The following is a 26,828-nucleotide window of genomic DNA, read 5'->3' on the forward strand; positions in this document are numbered from 1 at the left end:
TGTAGGAGACAGTATTCACTGTATATTAGTCATTTTGCTCCCAATAGAAGGTGCATAACATAAATTATTTAAGTGGATGAATGCTTTATTTTCCTTTATAAAAGTACCTTCTTGCTTCACTGACATTTCTATACAACTATTCTTTACTAGAGTAAGCAAGGAATGAATTCCTAGCTCTATTTTTTAATCACAATTTTTGAAAGTTTTGGATATTTTCAAGGTTTATGATATTTTAATGTAGACATATTATAGATTATAATCTGCTGGAACCTAAACCCATATAGTTCTCCCCATACACCAAAAAATAAAAAATAACACACTCTAACTTTTAAATTTAGTAGCTAGTAATTAGGGCTACAACTCTTCATTAAAAATTCTCTGATTGAATCAAGAAAAAGTCAGAGCCTAATTATTACTCTGCACTAAAAGTAGGAGCAGTGGTAGAAACTGATGGAGTTAGTATATTACAAGTACATACTGAGTCAAACTATGCTAAGTGCTTTGAATTTATTATTTCCTTGTGGAAATTATAATAAAATATGACCAAAATGTTCCTCTGTCAACAATAAGTTATTTATTTTTGTATTTTCTGACCATCTTAAAAAGTTACTGGAGTAAGTATTCGATAAATTTGAAGAATTTATTTTTATTCTTGTAATAATGTCCACTCTACTTCTTCACTAGGTGAGCCTATCTGTATCTTAAATACTTTCATTCTGTATATGCACTGAGTTATTGTAACTAATAATGCCAAAATTTAGGGCATGTGTTTTAAACAATGTGTAGAGTTACTAATTTCACTTCCCCTAGAATTTGTTTACCATAACACACACACACACAAAAAAACTGAGAAGAAATGTTAAAGTCATAAATAAAAGTAATTCAATGGTTCATAGCTATGATAACACTCATAGAATGTCTTCACCCAATTATGTATAACTCAGGAATCCTCTGAATGTGTATTCCTCTTTAGGCACTTTATCTCTTCTGCAGATGAACTTTCTTTGTTTTTCTATGCGTGTGGTGAAAAATGGTTTTATATCATTTTCCTGATTTAATGCCCCCTAACCCTGTTTTAGTAATCTCAAATTCAAATTATTTGAAAGAAAAAAAAAAGACACTGAGTGTTCCAGTTTATTCTATGAACTGGTCTTTGTGGGCCAGGTTTCTACTTGAGATCAAATAAGCTATGGTCAGTAGAGACAAGGCTATCTACTATGGACATAGTTGTAGAGGTCCACTCCTGTTTGTGTTGGGATTAGTGATTACAGTGGATAAACTGAGTCTCATTCCTACCATAGTTGAGCCATTTACTTGTAGTCTGAACAATAAAAGACTATATTTAGTTTTTATATTTAGTGATGAGTTTGAAGCCTTAATAAGCCTTCTCAGGCACTGTATTTTCTTGCTGTACATCCTCAAGGCTTCCCCAGTTCTTACAGTAATTTTATGTGAATGGGAAAAAGTTGATCCTTCCTCAAGTTTCTTTGCTCTTATCTGTTAAGACTATCATAACAAATACCTCTTTCGTCATCAATATATTTTACTGCTATCTCCTGGAAATATGTTGTAATAAATATTAAATCTATAGTGTCTATAGTTTGAATAACACCTCCTTACATATTGCACAGTGTTCAACTCGCCCAACTGCATGTGGCACCCCCTACAGATTCTTACCATATATTTTTTGTTTGAGTGGACATTTGGCATAATGAAAGTATTTATAACTGCAAAATATTTTAATCTTTCAAATATATTTTTGGAACATCATTATTTTATGTGTATGGAACTTATTATTTGCAGAATACAAAAAGGAGATAGTATTCCCTGGGAAAAAGAAAACTTATAATGCCTTAACCAATCTGTAAGAAATTTATATATACAAATATGTGTGTATATATATACATATGTGTGTGTGTACATATATATATTACCATTTCACTCTCTTAACTTTAAAGTGTTGTTTTGTTATTTTTTTGCCCCACTCAAACTCCAAAAAAACCAGGAAACTGATTATAACATTTTTATTCATTCATCAAAATGGCGAAAACAGTATTCTAAGGAATACTGGTTATTAAATATTACTTATACTATATTAAAAATAGAATGTTTCAGAAGGTCAGTATGATAAAACCAACACATATATACATATGTGTGTGTGTGTGTGTGTGTATATATATATATATATATATATATATATAATTTTTTTTGTTATTGTTGAAACAGAGTTTTTTGCTTTTGTTCCCCAGGCTGGAACACAATGGTGGGGTCTCGGCTCACTGCAACCTCCACCTCCCGGGTTCAAGCAATTCGCCTGCCTCAGACTCCCGAGTAGCTGGGAGGACAGGCACACACCACCACACCTTGCTGATTTTTCTATTTTTACAAGAGACAGGGTTTCTCCATGTTGACCAGGCTGGTCTCAAACCCCTGACCTCAGGTGATCCACCTGCCTCGGCCTCCCAAAGTGCTGGGATTACAGGCATGAGCCACCGTGCTTTGAACACATTTTAACGGGTACAGAATATGGGTATTTGTGTGTTTCTAGTATAAGTCTGTGAAAGACAAATCTGAATAAAACTTTGTGATAAACAAGCTTATTTATAACTTGGGGTTATGAGTCCACTGGGCTTTAGGCTAATGCTTTTCTTCCAAGGTTCTTAACATTTCATTTGCATTTAAAATTGTTATTAATTTACCTTTAAAGGGGTAGAGAGTGTCACCTCTTTTTATAACGCTGAATACAGTTGATTCAAAACCTTTCCCTCAGGAAGGATGTAGATTTTCTTTAAGTCCTCATTAGAGCTATGTTTTAGCAATTGTGTAGTATGATGTTTGTATTACTTTATATGTGTTAGCCTGCAAGGTGTGCCCTCAAACTTTCTTTGTATGTCTATGGCTTCATAACTGCACCATGGAAATAGTAATTACTTGTTGTAATCACCATTAGACAGTGTTCTTGACTAACTAGATAGCATAGATCTTAGGAGAAAAGTCCTTTACATTCTGTACAAGATTATCTTGCCAACTTTTGATTTTTTTTTTTTGGAGAATAATACTTATAAAGGCAACCAATATGAATAGATACTACACTGCAACGTAAATTCATAAATGCGGCCGGCAGCAGGGCTCATGCCTGTAATCCCAGCACTTTGGGAGCCCGAGGCGGGAGGATCACCTGAGGTTGGGACTTTGAGACCAGCCTGACCAACATGGAGAAACCTCCTCTCTACTAAAAATACAAAATTAGTCTGGTGTGGTGGCACACGCCTGTAATCCTCGTTACTCAGGAGGCTGAGGCAGGAGAATCCCTTGAACCCGGGAGGCAGAGGTTGCCGTGAGCCGAGATCGCGCCATTGCACTCCAGCAACAACAGCGAAACTCCGTCTAAAAAAAAAAAAAAATCGTAAATGTACATGACATTTACAAATACAGAATGTTCATGTTACTACATTTAATCTCCTTCTAAATAGTTTACCAACTTGCTGATAAAATAATTAAAACAAGTTTGCATTTGAAATATTAGATTCTATTTTTCTATTTACATCCTTCTTTTTCATGTTCTTGGATTTAATCTAAATTTTCTTAAGTGAATTTCCCTCTCCTTTCCCTTTCCTCTAAAATGCTTGTTGCCCTGAGGTATCACCCAGAGGAATTTACCTATTGATGATGATGAGAGTCTTCTTTCAAATTTGAAGCATCAGTAATAAATCTAAAAAAAAAAAGGTACTGAGTTTATTTAAATTAGTTCCTTATTATAAACTGATTTCTCTACCTCTGCTGGTGTTCTGTGCTCATGTCAAATGAAAATTAAGGTTTTTTTCCTTACTATGATATATATACTTTCTGCAAATTCAAAATAAGTTCATGCATAAGTGAGGCTAATTATATTATCTTAGTGTACCTATGTGTGTACCTGTGTGTGTGTACCTGTGCTTAATTAGAGAGAACTTAGGTTGAGCGGTGGGTACCTCACCTCTGTTTTATATTTTCTGCACATAAATGTTTTTTACTATATTGCAGCAAATCTAAATAATACATATGCTACTGGAACTCTATGAAGATTTTTATGGCAGAGTTCGTGTTTAAGTGCTTGATCTCTCTAGAAATAAGTTTTTATATGGGAAGACTTCCATTTAAGTTTGGGAGTATGGAAATTAGTTATTTTTCACAAAGTGTGTTGACATGGAAATTCATAGCTATATTTTAAAATAATTTAATGATATATTGAGAAGATTAAAATAAATTCTTATTTACAAATTTTTGTTTTTATGTATAGCCAAAGTGGTATGTAAATTAAAAGATTAGATCATTTGATTCTATACCTTTATTGGTTTTTATCAGAAAATAAAACTGTCACAGAATGGTTTTGGGAAAATAAATTGGGACTACTGTGGTGAAGCATATAATCCAGTGTCTGACACAAAATCTCGGTAAATATTAAATTTTAATATTTTTATTTTTCTTATTGCCCAGAAATATTTGTCTGTGTGGCTTTCACATTCTTCATCCCATTATCAAAATGGCTTATCACATATGCACTGTCTCTTATTAAGTACAATTTTCTCCATCCGTTTACATTTCGCATAAATACTTCCCATTTCATAGGTTACCTGGAAATTCTCCCTCTTTGCATGACCTGTAATGTGGCTCTAATTGTCATTACTATTTTTTTGAACTTCTCTAACTTTACATATATCACCTGTTTTTTGTCCTAGTAACCTAGTTGAGTAATTATTTTTCTTATTTTTATTTTCTGAGTAGAAGTTGCAAAGTGTCTATTCATTTTTATACCCAATAACCTGGCATAGAGTCCAATATGTAATATTCAACTGAATTAAATCAATGTTTTCAGTATGTATGCAAATGGGATACTTCTTTTTGTTGAGTTTTAAGAGTTCTTTTTATATTTTAAGATAACAGTCCTTTAATATATCTTTCCCAAATGTTTTCTACTAGTCTGTGCCTTGTCTTTTTATTCTCTGGCAATGTCATTCTCATAGCAGAAATTTTTAATTATAATGAAATTCATCTTATCAATTTATTATTTCATGGATTGTGCCTTTGGTATTGCTAAAAAGACATCACCAAACTTAAATCATCTAAGTGACCATCTCCTATGTTTTCTTCCAGGAGTTTAATAGTTTTCCACCTTACATTTAGATCTGTGATACATTTAGATTTATTTTTTCAAGGGTATAGTATTGCCTTGTTTTTGGTTAGGTAGATTTGTAAAGAAAATTTCTAGGTGTGTAATCCAATTTCTTTCTATGTCAATGTGTCACACCTTGCCTAAAAAGTGTTGTAGGTCTAACATGTAAGTCTTTAATCCATCTTGAATTAATTTTTGTATAAGATGTAAGGAAGGGATCAAGTTTCAGCTTTCTACATATGGCTAGCCAGTTTTCCCAGCACCATTTATTAAATAGGGAATCCTTTGCCTATTTCTTGTTTTTGTCAGATTTGTCAAAGATCAGATGGTTGTAGGTATGCGGCATTATTTCTGAGGGCTCTGTTCTGTTCCATTGATCTATATCTCTGTTCTGGTACCAGTACCATGCTGTTTTGGTTACTGTAGCCTTGTAGTATAGTTTCAGGTCAAGTAGCGTGATGACTTCGGCTTTGTTCTTTTGGCTTAGGATTGACTTGGCAATGCGGGCTCTTTTTTGGTTCCATATGAACTTTAAAGTAGTTTTTTCCAATTCTGTGAAGAAAGTCATTGGTAGCTTGATGGGGATGGCATTGAATCTATAAATTACCTTGGGCAGTATGGTCATTTTCACGATATTGATTCTTCCTACCCATGAGCATGGAATGTTCTTCAATTTGTTTGTATCTTCTTTTATTTCCTTGAGCAGTGGTTTGTAGTTCTCCTTGAAGAGGTCCTTCACATCCCTTGTAAGTTGGATTCCTAGGTATTTTATTCTCTTTGAAGCAATTGTGAATGGTAGTTCTCTCATGATTTGGCTCTCTGTTTGTCTGTTATTGTTGTATAAAAATGCTTGTGATTTTTGTACATTGATTTTATATCCTGAGACTTTGCTGAAGTTGCTTATCAGCTTAAGGAGATTTTGGGCTGAGACAATGGGGTTTTCTAGATATACAATCATGTCATCTGCAAACCATAAAAACTCTAGAAGAAAACCTAGGCAATACCATTCAGGACATAGGCATGGGCAAGGACTTCATGTCTAAAACACCAAAAGCAATGGCAACAAAAGACAGAATTGACAAATGGGATCTAATTAAACTAAAGAGCTTCTGCACAGCAAAAGAAACTACCATCAGAGTGAAAAGGCAACCTACAAAATGGGAGACTATTTTCACAACCTACTCATCTGACAAAGGGCTAATATCCAGAATCTATAATGAACTCAAACAAATTTACAAGAAAAAAACAAACAACTCCATCAAAAAGTGGGCAAAGGATATGAACAGACACTTCTCAAAAGAAGACATTTATGCAACCAAAAAACACATGAAAAAATGCTCATCATCACTGGCCATCAGAGAAATGCAAATCAAAACCACAATGAGATACCATCTCACACCAGTTAGAATGGCGATCATTAAAAAGTCAGGAAACAACAGGTGCTGGAGAGGACGTGGAGAAATAGGAACACTTTTACACTGTTGGTGGGACTGTAAACTAGTTCAACCATTGTGGAAGTCAGTGTGGCGATTCCTCAGGGATCTGGAACTAGAAATACCATAAGACCCAGCCATCCCATTACTGGGTATATACCCAAAGGACTATAAATCATGCTGCTATAAAGACACATGCACACGTATGTTTATTGCAGCACTATTCACAATAGCAAAGACTTGGAACCAACCCAAATGTCCAACAATGATAGACTGGATTAAGAAAATGTGGCACATATACACCAGGGAATACTATGCGGCCATAAAAAAATGAAGAGTTCATGTCCTTTGTAGGGACATGGATGAAACTGGAAACCATCATTCTCAGCAAACTATCACAAGGACAAAAAACCAAACACTGCATGTTCTCACTCATAGGTGGGAATTGAATAATGAGAACACATGGACACAGGAAGGGGAACATCACACTCTGGGGACTGTTGTGGGGTCGGGGGAGGGAGGAGGGATAGCATTAGGGGATATACCTAATGCTAAATGACGAGTTAATGGGTTCAGCACACCAGCATGGCACATGTATACATATGTAACTAATGTGCACATTGTGCACATGTACCCTAAAACTTAAAGTATAATAATAATGAAATTAAAAAAAGTGTCATAGACATAATATATCTTGATGTTAGTAAGACATGTTTATTAAGTCTAAAATACAGTATTTTCAATGATTTTTCATATAAAATTAAGTATGTGTTTTGGCAAATGGGAATGACTGTGTTGTGTGCCTTCTTTTGGATATGTTTCTGAAAAGCTACAAGTGGATTCCAAAAGAGTGAAAATAAGCAAGTCAAAATACAATGTATTATCTGAAGACAATGAATTATATAAAGATAATACAACTAACTTTGAAAAGGGACTTGCGTTCTGGAAAAGATATTGTTCACTGTTTTAAAAACTAATATAAGTATGCTAATTAAACTTTCCATGGTGTGAATTTATAAAACCTGCCAAAGTTATAGAGAAAATAAGTATAATTTGAAAGGACTTTGACTAATTGGAATTTTCTTTTTTTTCCTAGTTCTATATCTGGATAAAGTGTGACGGAGCTTAATCTGTTGAAACCCAAAATTTGCCTCCATTTAATGGCTTAGGTGGGTCTGTCATTATATAGATGGAGTATATGTTACTCTCTTCAGTGTTTTCTTCGCTGCCAATCCTGTCTCAAACTGTATGAGTGATCGAAATTGAGCCCGATGACATTCTAATCAAGAAAAAAGAAGTATATATGGTGCCCAATTACCTGAATCAAATTGAATTATTTACTCATTTATTCTTATGTTTCAAAAATAAAGATGTCACTAATCCAGATTTTAAATATCAGAATGTATTATATAACATTTCAGTAGTAAACCAACAAATATCTGAGGCAGGTCTCTACCAAGTTAGAGGTTTATTTTGCCAAGGTTAAGGACCATGGCCTGTGACACAGCCTCGGGAGGTCCTGAGAACATGTGCCCAAGATGATACAGCCTCGGGAGGTTCTAAGAACATGTACCCAAGATGGCTGGTATACAGTTTGATTTTATACATTTTAGGGAGACAGAAATTACAGGCAAAACATAATACATGTAAAGCATATATTCATTTGGCCCAGAAAGGTGGAACATCTTGAAGCGGTGGCTTCCAGGTCATAGATGGATTCAGATTTCTGATTGGCAGTTGGTTGAAGGAGTTAAGCTCTGTCTGAAGAGTTGAAGTCAGCTTGAGTTAAGGTAAGACTGGAAGAGAGTTGTGGAAGCCAAGGTTCTTATCATGTGAATGAAGCCTCCAGGTAGCAGGCTTCAGATAGAATAGAGGGTGAATCTCTCTTATCTGACCTTAGAAGATGTCAGACTCTTATTGAAATCTTTTATGGATCAGGAAAAGACCTGGAAAGGGAAGGGGATTCTCTACAGAGTATAAAATTTCCCCACAAAAGATGGCTTTGCAGGGCCATTTCAAAATATGTCAGTGAAATACACTTTGTTGTAAAATACTTTGATTTCCTTTAGGGCCTGTTATCCATCAAGAGTCGGGTTGGACTTGGCATCTTATTAATACAACGAATCTCTTCTGTCAGTCTTAGGATCTCTCTTTTAATGTTAATATTGTTCAGTTTTGTTGAAACTCCAAAAGAGAAAGGATATGAGGCATGTTCAACACCACCTGTCTCATTGTGGCCTGAATTAATTTTTCAGGTTTCTTAAGAATCTCCTAGGCTGAGAGATGGGTCCACTCAATAAGATGGAAGGGGGTATAATTTTAATTTAGATTCATAAATAAAAAGAAAAATTATTTTTCTACATTCCTTTTTCTCTAATAATATTTTTATTTTGTTTTACCATTTGAAATTCTATGGTCAAAAATTTCATAAACTAAAATTTCTCCTGAGATTCATTTTAGAAGAATTTTCTAGGCAAGTGTTTTTTAGTCTCTATCAAGAATTTGTAGCTGTTTTTATTATTTAAGAAAACAAGCAAATGAAAATATGTGATCTTTAAGGGCCAATATAATATTTTATTCTATCAATAGGCTTATGCAGAACTGATTTTGGTAAAGATTACAGCAGGGTATAGTTTTAGAATTTCTGTCTCAAATGCAAGTTGGAATAACATTCTATAATTTGCTTTTAACACACACACACTTAATGAATGTAAATATTAATCTCAACTAATAAAAGAATGAAAAGAACATATTTTTCTTAGATGCTTTTCTTTAGAAACATGAAAAACCCTCACACTAGTTTTTGGTCTGAATTAGAGATAATCTATTTAATGTTGATGCCACTGTGTGAACATTTTAGAATAATTTAATATTAATTGTTTTGCAGTTTCTTCTAATGGTAACTGGAATTTCCCTTTCTAATTGTGTATTGAAGAATGAGAACGACTCATGTTTAAGTGTTAGATGTAAGTCATTTCATAATTACTCCTGCACTTCAAAAACAACAAAAATAAAATCAAAATCATAGATTATATGGAAAGCTCAATTCAAAATTTGTAAAACGTAGCATTTTGTTGCATTTTATAGGAAAACATAGGATTGTAATAACATTAAATTATGTATATATTTTTACTCCTCATTAAATGAAATTTAGAGACATCGTCAATCATTAAGTTGCATTTAGTGAGGTGTTAACAGAAATTAATTCATTGTAAACATAATAATAAAATGAATGGAGCAGAATTACCAAAGAAACTGTTTCCTGGAATCCTTATTTTACACACATAATATGAAAATAGCTATAAAAATGTTGATTTTATAATATTGTGTCATAACTATAGACTAGCAGTCAGAAGACATTTACTTAAATATTTACTGAATATCACTATTATCACGATCCATAATAGATTAGCAGTAGGCATTCTGCAATAACAACAGCATGCCGTCGGGGAAAAGGCTGGAAATCTTTCAGCTACTGCTGGGGCTAGGGACATTATCTGACTAAAATTTGGCATGCAAGGAATGATTAGCCATTCCAATTAAAACAACCACTGTGGGTATTAGTGAGGGTTGAAGGATACATCAAATAAACAAACAAAAACTTTTTTTTCCTTGTGGAGACTATTGCTTATGTCAGTTAAAAAAAGAAATTAAAGAGGAAACAATGAAGGCAGAGAGGAAGTGAGGAAGGAAGAAATAGTTTTCCTAATACAGAATTCCTGAACTAGACAGACTTTCTTACCTTCTCACAGACAACCTTCTATGGCTTCTGTAGGAACATCTCAGTTCTTCCCTTAAACATGAGTGATGTTAAGAACAGAGAAAAAGGGACACTTTCTGCAGTAGCTAAGCTCCCAAGTAAAAGAAGAATTGAAAGAGCAGAACCATTCTTGCCAGCCTTCCTATCTTAAATTCATATTCAATGAAGTTACTCCTCCTATTCATGAGTGAGGAAGTGACAGAGAAGGGCTAAGACTACCATGATAATGGATGGGCCTACTCAAGGAAGATAATATCAAGAGTGGAGATTGTTTTCCCCAATAACTTCTCTATTCTAAGAGGAAGTATGGTCAAGTTTGTTTGAAGACAGTGATGAGCTTGGGTTTGAACAAGGGTAACAACAATTGCCTAGGAATATATTACAGGGTGTAACAAGAAAGACTTCATGAACTTTCCAGGCTTCCATGTCTATAATTGAAGATGTTAGACCAGAAAGAGATTATTGTTTTCTATGTGTAAGGTAGGAGACTGCAGGCTACTGAAAAATGATGTAGACCCAGCTCCCAATGTCTGGGTATATATACTCTAGAAGAAGTGGTAAGACATTAAACAGACATTCCTTCTCTCTAGATTGACTTTGGCCCAATTTGATGTAAATACTCTAGTGTCTGTTGAAAGGCCTAATAAGCACATCTTTCTAAAGTAATTACTGACTCCTCTAGGAAGTATTTAGTGATTCCTCTTTGAGCTCACACATTGATGGAGTATATTTCTACTACAGGAGTTATCAAATTATAACACTACATTGCACACTATTCACCTGGGTGCAAAGCCATGCTTCACTACCACAAAACTTGTCATATTCATTTTATTTGAAAAACTATGTGCATTTCACATTAAAAGAAAGAAAAATAGAGTTGGCATTTTACTAAGTTGCTCAAAGAAGGTTCGTGGCAAAGCAGGCATTGGCACTATATTTTTTTAAAAAACAGCTTTATCAAGGTGTGAGTGATACTCAAAAATCTGCACATATTTAGTGTATACAATTTGATGAGTTTGGACATGTGCTTGCATTGGTGAAACCATCGCTACAATCAAGGTAATAAATATATCTATCATTTCCAAACACTTGCTTGGGCTTGTTTTTTGCTTTTGTTTGTTGTTGCTGTAAAAGCACAACATGAGAGCTACACTTTTAAATTTTTCAGTGCACAATACAGTATTATTAACTTACAGACACCATGTTGAACAGCAGATCTCCAGAAATTATTTATCTTGTATAACTGAAACTTTCTATACATTGCACAATTCTTCATTTCTTCTTCCACCCTTCTCCTGGCAACTGACATTCTATTATCTGCTTCTGAGTTAGACTATTTTAGGTATCTAAAAGAAATCATACAGTATTTGTCTTTCTGTGACTGGCTTATTTCACGCAACATAATATCCCCCAGGTTCATCTATTTTTGCTGTAAATGGGGCTATATATTCCTTTGGAGAGAAAAATGAACGTATAGAGAAGAAGGAAGTAAAGGCACAAGAAACAGCTTGAACAAAAAGATAGGAAGGTTAGTTGCAAGTCAATAATCTGTAGAAAATTACAAGATATTCAAGATGATTACTACATAAGTTCGAATGTAAAACAAAAAAGAAAACCAGCAATAGACAGCTTTGAATGTCAAGCTAAGAAATAGGGTAACATATACTTTAGTTAATTGGAAGTCACTGAATAGGAGGGAGAGATGATTAAAGTTGTATTTCAACAAGAATTTAATTTTATATATGTTTTAGAAGTCATGTGTAATAATTCCAGTGAAGAGTAATAACGACCTGAATTAGTGGATTTGTTAGAACTCTAGGCGTGGTGATCACTGGAATGGTAAACATAGAATCATTTTGAGATATATTATTGAGGTAAAATCAGTAAATATAACATTAATTGATCATTTCACTCATCAGTTTAAAACCCTTCAATGGTTTTCACCTACTACACTGAGCATACATTTTATAATCTTTATCTTGACCTACAAAATCCTTAATAACTTAAACCTTTCTTACCTGTTTTCCTCGTGTCATCTTATGTCACTTACTTCTGCCCTTTATGCACTGCTCCATTCATAATAATTTCCTTATAACTTCTCTAAAGCTCTTAGTTTCTTTTCTCTAAGAGCTTTCACTGAGACAATACATTCACATGGGATGCTCCTGTTTCTTTCCACCTGGCCAATTTCTACATATCCTTGAAGTTCCAACTTGAAGTCTCAGAAAGGACTCTCTGAGCTTCCCATCTAAGTACCCTATACTTTGACCTTTTAGCACTATTTATGTTTTCTTTATATTGTCTATCCCAGCTGTACACTCTGTACGTGTGTGTGTATATATACATATATATGTATACACATATATACACATATATACATACAAGTATACATATATAAACATATGTACATATATGTGTATGTATATGTATATATACACATGTATATATAATGTGTATATATGTATACATGTATACACATATATATATACACACACGTGTATATGTGTGTGTTTAATTGTTGTATTGAAGTTATTTGGGTCTCCCTTTGCTCCTATAGCACCATTGATTTAGGGCTTTTTTTTTTCATTTAATTCATCATGCATGATGCCCCTATGCCTAGTGTAGCACCTGGCATGGAGGAGATGATCAATAAATGTCTTATGATAAACAAGTGAGATTAAGGAAGCCTCTCACGTCTTTTAATTTAGCAGTAGTTATTATCTCTGTTTCAAATATTCTGGGTTTCATCTCCAGAAGTGATTATTTATCATTGAGTAGTCAAAAAGATTAAGAAGTTGATTTATGTATTTTCACATTATTTACTCATTTATTTTTCCCAGCAGCATAGTAGTCCGTTTTATATGGAGTCAAAGGCAGAGATTACTAGATTACTAAGCACATGCAAACAAAGAAAAGGGAAAACCAACCAATAACCACATTTATAAAATAATATGAAGGAGCCTAATCAGAAGTCATAAGAAGGAGAAATAGAGAGTTAGAGAATGAATAAGAAAAAACTGTGTGTGTGTGTGTGTGTGTGTGTGTGTGTGTGTGTGTGTGTGTGTGTGTGTGTAGACTGTTATAAGGCATACGAATACATAAGAGAGATGTAGACGGGGAGAGAAAGAAAAAAAGTACATTTTATGACAATATTTAAGTGAGTTCAGCACATCTCTGAGAGCAGAGACATTACTGGAAATTAGTAGCTAAAGAGTGAATGGAGTAGGCAAGCATGTAATGTAATACAATTTTTTGGCATCCTTTTTGTCGAAAGGGAGATAAAACTTGAAATCATATTGAAAACGATCCTGTCTGGGTGCGGTGGCTCACGCCTATAATCCTAGCACTTTGGGAGGCTGAGGCAGGCAGATCATGAGGTCAGGAGTTTGAGACCAGTCTGGCCAACATAGTGAAACCCCATCTCTACTAAAAATACAAAAAACTTAGCCGGGCATGGCAGTGTGTGCCTGTGATCCCAGTTATTCAGGAGGCTGAGGCAGGAGAATCGCATGAACCCGGGAGATGGAGGTTGCAGTGAGCCAACATCGCACCATTGCACTCCAGCCCGGGCAACAGTGAGAGACTCCAAAAAAGTAAAAATAAATAAAAATAAACAATTCTTATTCAAAATTTTGGAATTAGCATAATGTGTTGTCAATATGTATGGACTACTCTTCTTTATTGTTGTTGGTTTTCTTTTTTGTTTGTTTTTCTTCACACAGGGTCTTGCTCTGTGACCTAGGCTGGAGTGCAGGGGCACAGTCACAGCTCACTGCAGTCTTGACTTCCCAGGCTCCCGCGATCCACCCACCTCAACCTCCCAAGCAGCTAGGACCACAGGCACCTGCCACTACACCTGTCCAATATTTTTCTTTCTATTTTTTGTAGAGACACGGTTTTGCCATGTTGCCCAAGCTGATCTCAAACTCCTAGACTCAAGCAATCTGCCCACCTCAGCCTCACAAAGTGTTGGGATTACAAGCATGAGCCACTGCACCTGGCCTGTACTTATTACTCTTCTAATTGTCCCCCTACATTCCTTCAATTTCATTCTCAAATGGTCTCTAGAGTCTCATCTATTTCTGTCATGTGACACCCTAGGCATTACATTTTAACCATATTGAACAAGTGAGACTTAGTTGAGGGCGAGCACACACAGTTTTATTTCTCCACATATTTTTAAAATAATGCTCTAAATTTTTGAGAGGCGTGTGGGGGTGGGAATTGAATAAAGTTTTGTTCCCAGTCCATGTCAATCACAAGTAGAATCTCTTTTCAGTAATTAAATAAACCTTTTTTGTTTGCTGTTAAAGCTTCGTTTTAAAATTCAGGTTAACACTTCTACCCAATTCCAACTCCATCTTACCTCAGGTCATAAAGCCTGCAGAGGGGCTGCTACTTCTTTCTTTCTTTCCTTCTCTGTCTACCTAATTCTGCATCTGCTATTTTTGGCTCATCAGGGTTGGAGGAGGTGGGATAAGGGATTGTGGAATAATAAAGTGCTGAATGGTTCTTACATGACTGAAGACATATGTTTTGGTGTTGGTACTGAGGCGGGAAATTAAAGAAAAATAAAATTTAAAAGAAAGTGAAATAAGTTTTCCTGTATTAGGCTGACTTGTCCCAAAGTCAGCAATAGGCACAGTCCAGACCCAGGAAATGTCTTGATAATATCATGTAATGTGCTCTAGAGAGTCTCCCAGCACTCCCTCAACAAAGAGAGAAGAAAAACAAATTTTACTTTGTTTTATGAAATGAGTTTATAGATTCCTGTTCTCTGTAACTAGTGACTTCAAGTATTCTGTTTTATCTAAGAAGTACAACAAAGGTCATGAGACACCTGAGTAGACCTGAACTACAGCTGCCTGGGCACCATAGCGAAGGTTATAGGATAAGCCCGTGCCCAGGCAAACCTAGATAATGGACATCTGGATTGCTTGGCAGTGGTCATGTGAAATCCTGTCTTTGTCTTGCCTCTGTATTCCTGCTTTCACCCCACTGTAAGCTTGCTTCAAGCTAGCCAACCCCCTTTTGTGAAGTGTGTATAAAAGTCACACTCTTTGTTCCGGGCTCAGTCTTTTGGACATAAGTCAGCTGGGCCTGACTGCACTCAATAAAGATTCTCCTGTTTCAACCCGAGGTCTCTCTCGTCCTCCTGAATCCTGCAACAGTACCTTCTCATGGTAATCGTGCAATTGATGGGTCTTGCTCTCTAATATCTGATCCAATCATAGTTTCCTTGATACAAACATGTTCTTTTTGGTGGAAGTTTCTGCTATCTTCTCAGCCCTCAAGCTTCAAGAAATCTGCCCCTCTTTTAAACCTGTAGGCATTTTTTAAGGCGAGATCTTTTTTAGGATAACCATAGATAGATTGATCAATTCTCAATTTGGTCCGTAAGAAACATACCCAATATATAGGACATAGAAACGTACCATCCTTGTGCTGCCGGTTTACATTCCATTGCCATATTAAGAGTTCTCCTGGCCAGAATCAACTAGTATTCCAGTGTCTCTCGAACTTCAGGGAACACATAAAAGCCTGTTAAATGGTTATCATAAAGCTTCTCTCTATTTGCTTTAAGAAAAGGGAGAAACACCCTTCTCCATTCCCAAAAAGAAGATCAAAGCCAGAATTCTGAAATTATCTCTCCTAACAGAATGTTTCAATCTTCAATTTTCATGCAAACCAAAGATAGCAGAACCTATTTCATAGTCATAATATGCTTCTCATAGTTGGGTCACCTCTTCAGTTTAGGATCTGAGGATACTTTACAATATTCCAATTTTTTTTTTTTTTGCCAAAACTGAGACAAAAAAAAAAAAGAAATGAAAAGAAAAAAAGAATTCCATCTTAACTTTCTGTCATATATTGTACCACCAGAAAAAAAGTATGTTTTATTTCTTGCTACTCCTCATTTTTCTGCTTCTTTCTCTTATATAAATGCTTACACATGCTATTTTAAAGATTCTATTTGTGTTTTCCTATATGCCTTTTTGTTTTATGCTTGTTTATTCCTGTCAATGCAATGTATAGGTTATCAAATGAGATTGCCACATTTTAACTAACAATAAAAAAACTGGTTTTCCTAACTTTATGAACAGAAAGAAATTTTTTGATATTTGCTCATAAACAGCCTGGACTATGCAATAATACAAAAAAAATGATTTTTTTCAGCATCTATAACTGGCACTTATTTCTTACTCTTTTGATTTTCTTTGAAGAGCAGACTTGAGTGAGCACAGGTGGGTATGGGTGCGTATGAGTGTGTGTGTGTGTGTGTGTGTGTGTTTATACTGGTTAAATTCACTTTCCAAGTATATTATTCTGTTCTGTGTTTCAAATTCTAGCAGATTTGAGAAGTGATTTGGAAATTAGATGCATAATTTTCTGGAAATCTACCACTAAAATGTTTCATATACTATAATCATTTTACTTTTATTCCATATTGTATATGGTTAAACATTTCTGAAGATTAAAACTATAAGAAATAATATTGTATTTTATGATAATTTCTACATATAAAGAAAATAAGCTCCTAATGTATTTATATATTTTCTGAGAAGATAAATTCCTAGGTATATAAAGTAAAATTGAGGTGTATTAATCATTCAGAAATAACAAGAGCAGAAATATGTAATAGGACAGTACAAAATATTAGAATCCTTCAGCTGCCTCCATCGGTCCCTTTCAACAATATGCCTAGATGGCAATGCTATCTTCTCTCAGTGCACTAGTGCTAAAACACAGGTCAGAAAACTTTTTCTGTAAAGGGTCAGATAGTAAATATTTTGGGTATTGCATTCCGTATAGTCTCTGTCTCAAACACTCAATACTACAGTTTAGCATGAAAGAAGCCATAGACAATATATAAACAAATGAGCATGGTTGTGCTCTGATATAACATTATTTATGGGCACTGGATTTTGAATATCATATACTTTTCATATATCATGCAATATCTCTTGATTTTTGCCCTGACCATTTAAAAACATTAAAACCAGCCTTTACTATGGACTGTAAAATAGGCAGAGGGCCAGATTTAGTTCATGGGCCATAGTTTATCAACCTGTGTGATATAGGACTGCTCTTAAGAGCTGAAGCCTTTAATTTATGAAAGGAAGAAATTAGTCCAAATATAAATTCAAGTATTTTACTTTGTAATTATTATGAATTTCCATGTATTTTATCATGTATATCATGTGTGTGTGTGTGTGTGTGTGTGTGTGTGTGTGTGTGTGTATAATTTTTTTTTTGAGTCTGAGTCTCGCTCTGTCACTGAGGCTGGAGTGCAATGGTGCAATCTTGGCTCACTGCAACCTCTGCCTCCCAGGTCAAGCGATTCTCCTGCCTCAGCCTCCCAAGTAGCTGGGACTACAGGCATCTGCCACCATGCCCAGCCAATTTTTTAGTAGAGATGGGGTTTCACCATGTTGGCCAGCCTGGCCTCGAACTCCTGACCTCAAGCGATCCGCCCACCTCGGCCTCCCAAAGTGCTGAGATTACAGGTGTGAACCACTGCGCCTGGTCTTGTATTTACATATTTATATTTGGGTAGCATTTTATTGCTAAAAAGCATTTGCTTGTATATTTTCATGTATTTATCTGTATAAGGACTGTTATTAAGTGTTGCCAGGCACATATTAAAGATCAAAAAAATTGTTGACAGAGAGTCAGACTTTTCAATAAGAAAACCAGGAGAAAGCTGATATTCCCTCTTAACACATGATATTTCATAGTGTTGTGATTTTAATGAAAAAAAAGACAAAGCATAGAGCTAGATTTACAGGACTTAAAAATTATATTAATATACTCTCCTAAGCTTTGTCAATAATTGCAGTTAAACATACTTATACACATTTATTTACCTTAAAGTTTTTTTCTCTTATTTCTAACTTTTTCTCTTCTACACTTGGAGTTTTAGAGAGGATGCTTTTTATAAATCAGTCTTTGCCTTGAACAACTTTTCAGTTGTGTACTTTAAGAGTGATAGCTTTAGCCAGGCGCAGTGGCTCACGCCTGTAATCCCAGTACTTTGAGAGGCCGAGGCGGATGGATCACGAGGTCAGCAGATCAAGACCATCCTGGCTAACACGGTGAAACCTCATCTCTACTAAAAATACAAAAAATTAGCCAGGCATGGTGGCAGGTGCCTGTAGTCCTAGCTACTCGGGAGACTGAGGCAGGAGAATGGCGTGAACCCGGGAGGCGGAGCTTGCAGTGAGCCGGGGTCGTGCCACTGCACTCCAGCCTGGGCGACAGCGGAAGACTCGGTCTCAAAAAAAAAAAAAAAAAAAGAAAAAGAAAAAAGAAAAAAAAGTGATAGCTTTGTTCAATACGTATATATGTACAAAAAACAAAGAAAAAAGAAAAAAGAGTGATAGCTTTGCTCTTAGATCTGGCACTTGGAATTCCATTTATTTCAGTGACTTCTATAAATGACTTTTTTTCTGTAGTTCATTCAAATCGCTGTACATTTAACATAGGCTTTAGCTTTAATGAAATACGTTTAGAAGTAAACTGTGAATATTATGAACAAAAATACAATCCTTCATTTACTGCATTTTCCCTCAATGAGAAAATTTCTATTTCTTCTACCTTTATGCTTTATCCTGGATAATGATTCATTTTATTTTCTCAAGATTAAAATCTCCTCATTACTAGATAATACTATATTTCAACGTATTTTAGATCTCCCTACTAATTACTAATTTATTTTCTCTCCTTCCCTCCACCACTTCCGTTCTCTCTCTCTCTCTCTTACTTTTTATTAAACATATAGAAGAATTAAATTATATTCATATATCAGAGGTAATATTCAGTAGTTATTCTAGATTTTCTATGTACAAAATCATGCTTTTTGTACATGCTTTTTTATTATTGCTAGTGAGCAATAATAAAAGTTTTATTTATTTATTTCCAATTTTTATACTGTTGAGGACCTTTAGTATACTGCTTTACAGAAGTAGTACTATTAGACACTCTTGTCTCATTAGCAGAGGATGTTTTTATGAATTGTCTATTGAATATGATATTCTTTTTGGTTTTCTTTAACGAATTGAATTTTTTTTATTCCTAGTTTATCATGAACTTTATGATTATTACGGATTCCCATGTGCATAACGTACAATTTACTTTATTGGTGTATGGTTCCAGGGACATTAGCATATGTATACATCTGTATAACCACCACCACAATCAGAATACAGAGCAATTCTATAATTCCAAGATATTCCATGTCGCTGTCTTTGTTGTAGCCAAAACTTTGCCTGATCCCAATTCTTGGCAACAACTAACCTGTTCTTCTTTCCTGTAGTTTTACCTTTTCCAGAATATCACATGGAATCATACAGTATATAACCTAACACTGGCTTCTTTCATCCAGAATAATGCATTTGAAATTCATTCACAACATTGCATGTATAGTTAATTCATTTTTAGTAGTAATAAATTGAATGTGTATGTACAGTGTGTTTGTCCATTCATCAATTGATGTGCATTTGGGTTGTTTCTAATTTTAGTCAATTATAAATAGACCTGCTATAAACTCACATGTACAGATTATTGCATGAACATAAGATGTTATTTATCTAGGGTGGATACCTATTAGTAGGATTGCTGGGTCTTATGGTTAATTGCATATTTAACTTAAAATAGAATATGCCAGAATGGCTGTACCATTTTTCATTCCCACCAGCAATGAATGAAGGTATCATTTTTGTTGACGTTTTGTGAGCACTCGGTCTGTTGACTTATTGGATTTTCATATATTGTATTTGTATATTATATATTTTTCAAATAATAATAGGTATGTATTTGTAGCTCATTGTTATCCTAATGTTTCATGACATTGAGCATTATTTTATAAATTTTGGTTTATCATTATAATGTGTAGAATCTAATATATGAGTGGCTTATATGAACAGAAATGTATTTCTCACAGCTCCAGAAGCTAAGCAGTCCAAGATCAAAGTGCCCACAGATGCAGTGTCTCGTGACAACACTTTTCCTGGCTGAAGTTAGTATGGCATCAAGTTAGCATATTTCTTTCTATGGTAATTAATTTGGATAAAGTTTCTTAGTGTTTTAAATATTGTTACAGCCTTAATAAATTCTCATAATTATATTTTCCATATGGAAATGCAGTTTTACACATAGTTATGCATGTTTATAGTCTTAATTGGTAAGTATCATAATAATAAAATCAGAGAAGTTTATACAAAACAAAATATTCTTGGTAGAGATGCCCCAGACAGCTGATTTAACTGAATTCTAGAAAGCTGAATTATATATATATTTGTATAATTTTATATATAATTATATATTTATATATTAATGTTTATAAAATATGTAAATATATAAATATTCATATATTTATTTATAAATAAATATACAAATATTCATATATTTATTTATAAATAAATAAATACATAAATATTTGTATATTTATAAATAAATAAGTATATAAATATTTATATATTTAAATAAATAAGTATACATTTATATACTTATTTATAAATATACATTTATATTTATAAATATATATATTTATAAATAAATATATATATTCATAAATAAGTATATTTATAAATATATATATTTATAAATAAATATATATATTCATAAGTATATTTATAAATACGTATTTATAAATAAGTATATTTATAAATACGTACTTATATCTATAAATAAGTATATTTATAAATACGTACTTATATCTATAAATAAGTATATTTATAAATACGTACTTATATCTATAAATAAGTATATTTATAAATATGTATATATTTATAAATAAGTATATTTATAAATATATATTTCTATTTATAAATAAGTATATTTATAAATAAATATATATTTATATTAATAAATATATATTTATATTTATAACTAAGTATATTTATAAATAAATATATTTATATTAATAAATATATATTTATATTTATAACTAAGTATATTTATAAATAAATATATTTATAACTAAGTATATTTATAAATATATTTATATATATTTATAAATATATTTATATATATTTATAAATATATTTATATATATTTATAAATATATTTATATATATTTATAAATATATTTATAAATATTTATAAATATATTTATATATATTTATAAATATATTTATATATATTTATAAATATATTTATATATATTTATAAACTATATAGATAAAATATATATATAAATAAATATATATTTATAAATATATATTTATAAATAAGTATATTTATAAATAAGTATATTTATACTTATTTATAAATAAGTATATTTATAAATAAGTATATTTATACTTATTTATAAATAAGTATATTTATAAATAAGTATATTTATACTTATTTATAAATAAGTATATTTATAAATAAGTATATTTATACTTATTTATAAATAAGTATATTTATAAATAAATATATATTTATATTTATAAATAAGTATATTTATAAATATATATTTATTTATAAATAAGTATATTTATAAATAAATATATATTTATATTTATAAATAAATATATATTTATATTTATAAATAAGTATATTTATAAATATAAATATATATTTATTTATAAATATATATTTATATTTATAAATAAGTATATTTATAAATAAATATATATTTATATTTATAAATAAGTATATTTATAAATATATATTTATATTTATAAATAAGTATATTTATAAATAAATATATATTTATATTTATAAATAAATATATTTATGTTTATAAATATATTTATGTTTATAAATATGTTTATTTATAAATAAATACATTTATATTTTATTTATGTCTCTTTATACAAAATATACCTATTTAAGTGAATTCAATATAAAATAATTATAACACATAGTGAAATAATCTTAACTTTCAGGTGGACCAACACAATTTAAAGCAGTTTAGATGTGTTTAAGATGTTATGACATATCAAGACAAATCTACAGTTGAGATTTCTAAATATAACTGTTATTAGAAAATGTCTGAATTTGCTTGCTATGAACTTTAATTATCTTAAAATTGGATTCTTCTAAAGTAAGCCAGTAAACTAAATACTGCAAGAATTAAATTTTTTAATGATTGAATTGAAAAATAAATCTAAGGTTAAACTGAAAAATTACCCACTGTCATACAGAGTGTTCCTACATAGCATCATTAAAGTAGTATAGTTAGAAAACAAATATACTAAAGAGTAAAACACCAACTATTCTACTATTTTGCCTCATTTACTGTGTTTCCAGGAAGCATTCTCATTTTTGTAATTCATCAGATTAGCATAAATTTTTTTCACCTTAGCTACAAAGGCAGAAAAGGAAGCATCTATTTTTGTTAGTAGATGTCAGTACTTGTTTTTTTGTTTTTCTCTTTGGAATGCTCTTCTCCTAGGCAATCTATATGATCCACAGTTCCTCACTTAGCTCTACACCTTCTTTCTGTACTTAAGCATCATTTTTTCAGAACAACTTTTTCTGACTACTTTCTAAAATAGCCCAACCCACTAATTTGTTCCTTAACCCTGCTTTATTTTCCTCCAAAGTAGATATCATTGCCTAACACACTAAATAATTATTTGATTATTTTCTGTATTCTTGCATGAGAACTTAAGCTCCATGAAACCAGAGGCGGTCTCTGGTTCATTTTCTGCCTTTTGAATACCCAACATCTTGTAGTTATGGTATAAGTATTTGTTGAGTGAAAAAAAAATAAAAAAATATCATAGGATGTACAATGCAAAGAATGAATACTAATATAGGTTATAGAATTTAATTAATAATAGTGTTTCAATATTGACATCAATTTTTACAAATGTACCATGCAGATGAGAGCTTTTAATAATAAGGAGAACTAGGGGGATGGAAGACAAGGTAATACAGAAATTCTATACATTCAACTTACTTTTTCTGTAAAACTAAAATTTCTCTAAAAACATCTATAAATTAAAAGATGGAAGAGGTAGAGTAAGAGAAGGAGAAGAAAAAAGAGGAAAAGAAGAAAGGGAGATGGTGAGAGAATAAAGGAGAAAAAGGAAGAGATGGAGGGTGCACATTGAGTTGAAATTGTATTTATTTATGAGTATAACCTCTAATAAGTACATACGCTAGCCTGACATTTGAAGACGTTGCATTTCTTAGGGTCTTACAGAAATCAGCTGGCACAATGAGACTGAAACTAAAGACAGTTAAAAATAAACAGACAACATATAGGAAACCTGAGACGCAGAATTCAGCACCTCAGGGCCAGTAACAGTAGGGCTCTGTCATCACTCCTAGGACTGAAGAACCTTTAGAGGAAGCTGAACAAACCCCCTAGAGGGATACAGGCAGCCTGAACCAATCCCACAGGGAGAAATCCAAGTGAGTGAATAAGCACACTTAATCTTTTTCTTCAATATTCTTCTGAGGCTCTTCTGTTTGTGCAACCCAAGCAGAAGCCAGAGAAGCAGGGACGTTGTTGCAGGCTAGTTTCCTGATGAAAAGTGGGAGGAAGAGAGAGAGTAGATCTGCTGGGGCTGATCGATTCGTTCATACTCACAGAACTGTCTTTGCAGATCCTGTACCCTAAATTCGATGTGATATAAGAAACTGTGGAAGGCTTTGGCAAAATATTAGGCCTCACAATCTCAAGTGAGATTTTCTTTTAGTCTCTTCTGATGTTTTGTCTCTATAATTAGATTTTAAAAAATCTTTTTCTACCACTTAAGTCTTATTTCGATTAACTGAATTTAAGTTATTGTTTCTCTTCCATGAATCTTTGAATCAGTAGCCTGCAAATTACACTAATTTTTTAGATCTGGCAAACTAATTTTCTTTTCTGTTTAGTTTTCCATGAACTAAAGGCAACTTTACCCAAACCTTTATCTTGTAGGTCTGAGCCCAATACTTTGAATCATAGCAAGTTGATGTTGGCCACAGGCCTTCAAGACTCAGTGACACCACTGTCTTCACAACTTTCTGCTATTCTCTCCCTTTTTTTCCCATTTTAAAATTAATTTTCTTCTCACAACTTTGGTTGTAAATTACTAGTGCTATTAATAATTATAATAACAATAATAGTAATTATGACAAATCCTGATAGTAATTACAATGTAACTGTTATGTTTCTAAATAATGTTAAGAGTTAGCTCGTTTAATAATCCAGCTGGCCCTATGAAGCAATTACCATTATCATCTATTTACAGATGAGAAAATTGAGACAGAACATTTATGTACCTTGTTGATCTCACTGCTGGTGTGGAAGAGAAAAGATTCTAACCACATTGGCTGGCATCTAAGTCCAGGATCTTAATTATTACACAAAATCATCTCCCTTGAACAGCGTTTTCTTTCACTGCCCATTTGTTCACCCCATGAGACTGTCACCATGTCATGCTTAGTAGGTATTGTAACTTTATTAACATCAAGGTTTCCCTGCTGGTCTTTTCCTTCCTCTACCCTTGATAGACTTACATCACATTCTAACAAATTACAAAATATTAAAATTATTTGATAGTAATTTCAAAGGGACTTATAAAATGAAGATGTAAAATGCTTGCTATTATTCTTTAAAATAAATCAAAGCAAATGGAGTTGCTTAAAAAGTCATTAAAACCTAGAACTTTCACCCAAATATCTCAATTTGTAGAGATTTGAGGCTATTTTTTACAATATGTATCAGTATATACTTTTTTTGAACTTATTAGGTTAAAATTTATATAAATTTCAAAAATATTTGGCTTTCTAAATGAAATATCTTTGAATAGTTTAACTTTTGACTTTTTATTTCTTGCAGTCCACCACTCTTCTTGTTTTACAACTTTAACACTCAAGGGAAATCATGGTTTTTTTTTTTTAATGTTTTGCCTGATAGAATAAATATATGACAGATTTTTTTCCCCACTTAGTGGTATTTTACGTACGTCACTAAAAATGTGCTCAATGTGGATGTGTAGGGTGCTTGAATCAGTTTCTATTTTTTTTCTCCTAGAATTGTAAGCTGGAAGTTTTTATTATTATTAATATTATCCTGTTTCCAAAACCTGGGAACAGGATAATATGAATAATAATAACCAAAGCACTATTCTGTCACTTATTTCCCAATTACCATTATCATTTTCTCCCATTCTAACTCTAGTTGAAAATTTAGGTTTCCCAAGGTTAATTTTTTTTTGAAAGATATTAAAAATGATATTAAAATGTAATTTCAAATAAAGTAATCCTCTCTCTCACTGTTTTTCTCCCTCTCCCCTCTTTACATCTTCCTTCTCCTCCTCTTTCTCTTTACAAGGCAGGCAAAGCATAGAGTTCTACTAAGCAGATAAGACACCGCGAAGATGAAAATAAAAATTTTGTATTTGCAACAAATGTATATTCTGCAAGTGAAATTGAACCTGTCTTCTGAAAGTTAAAAAATTAGGACATTTCATCTTTGTACAAAAATATATAAATATAAGGCAGGATAGAAGGAGAATATAGGGGAAAGACACATGCAGCTACCTGTCTTTGTCATCTGAGCATAAGTGAAGGATAAAATGTTACAAATACAAATAATTTATCACAAATATGCTTTGGAATGTTTTCAGTGTGTCAGGATTGATATTAACCTGCACAAGAATGCCTAAAAGCAAGATTGGGAATGAAAAATTGGCAGGACATTATAATGAAACATCAGTTTCCTTTGTTCAAGTTGCCTGGAGCCCTTTATCCATCTTCTGGCCTTACCTCCTCACTGTATTTCTAGAAAATGATTGCTCCATGATGAGCTTCCTATATTCAACTATGTGCAATAACTGAAAATAAAAGAATTGTGGAAAATTTCTAAAAATGTTGCACAGGAAATAGGAAAAAGGAAAATAATAACAAGAATAAGAAATCACAGAAATATTACCAAATCAGAAAAGTGACACTCTAAAGGACTCTAAAAGGTAAACATTCTGATAAAAAATATTTCCCATGAAATCTAAGAATATAGTTACAATATGGCCTCTGGATTTACAGGCTTCAAAAAAGATCTACAGTGGCTTAAGAAATTACACAAAACTAGTAAGATCAATTTTGAGCTTTCAAGCCTTAGAAAATAAATTCAAGGAAAAACAAAAGTTATCAGGAAAACGAAAGCATATTGTTAATTTAAGAGGAAGAGTGGAAATAAGAGCATAGAAGAGTAACAAAAAAAGAAAGAGAACTCCATTAATAAGAACTTATATATAGTTATAGATATGTTAGACTAGGAGAAGAAATAGTGATGAAAATGAAAGAGACAAGAGCATATAATTCACATGAAAGAGATAAAGGTTATTCCTGCATAGTTGTATAATCAGTATTTTTGAAGAAGAGAAAAGAATAAAAATAAATCTAGAAAAATATTTTTAAAAAACTTATTGAATACTATAATTTCAATAAAAACTTGAATGTAAATATTAAAAGCAGGCAACTGGACTTCTGGCAAACATGACTCAAATATATTTATGCCAAGATCAATTTTTAAAATTTGTTAGGATTCATCAGT

General features: G+C 32.5%; 1 long non-coding RNA gene across 3 annotated transcripts in view; it reads left to right on the forward strand.

Annotated features, from left to right (window-relative positions):
- The window catches only part of LOC134757012 (uncharacterized), a 58,566-nt gene extending 32,079 nt beyond the window's left edge, over positions 1-26,487 (forward strand). Inside the window, exons 4-8 of one of the 3 annotated variants that reach the window (XR_010130605.1) lie at positions 7,682-7,754; positions 9,473-9,551; positions 19,128-19,156; positions 20,289-20,400; positions 25,612-26,487. This is a non-coding gene — a long non-coding RNA (uncharacterized lncRNA). Of the gene's footprint in view, positions 1-7,681; positions 7,755-9,472; positions 9,552-19,127; positions 19,157-20,288; positions 20,401-23,614; positions 23,699-25,607 lie in introns of all 3 variants that reach the window. The other 2 variants (XR_010130603.1, XR_010130604.1) reach the window with 2 other exon arrangements.
- Positions 26,488-26,828: the final 341 nt, after the last annotated feature.

The sequence above is a fragment of the Gorilla gorilla genome, chromosome 14, assembly GCF_029281585.2.
Source record: "Gorilla gorilla gorilla isolate KB3781 chromosome 14, NHGRI_mGorGor1-v2.1_pri, whole genome shotgun sequence".
NCBI classification, from domain to species: Eukaryota; Metazoa; Chordata; class Mammalia; order Primates; family Hominidae; genus Gorilla; species Gorilla gorilla.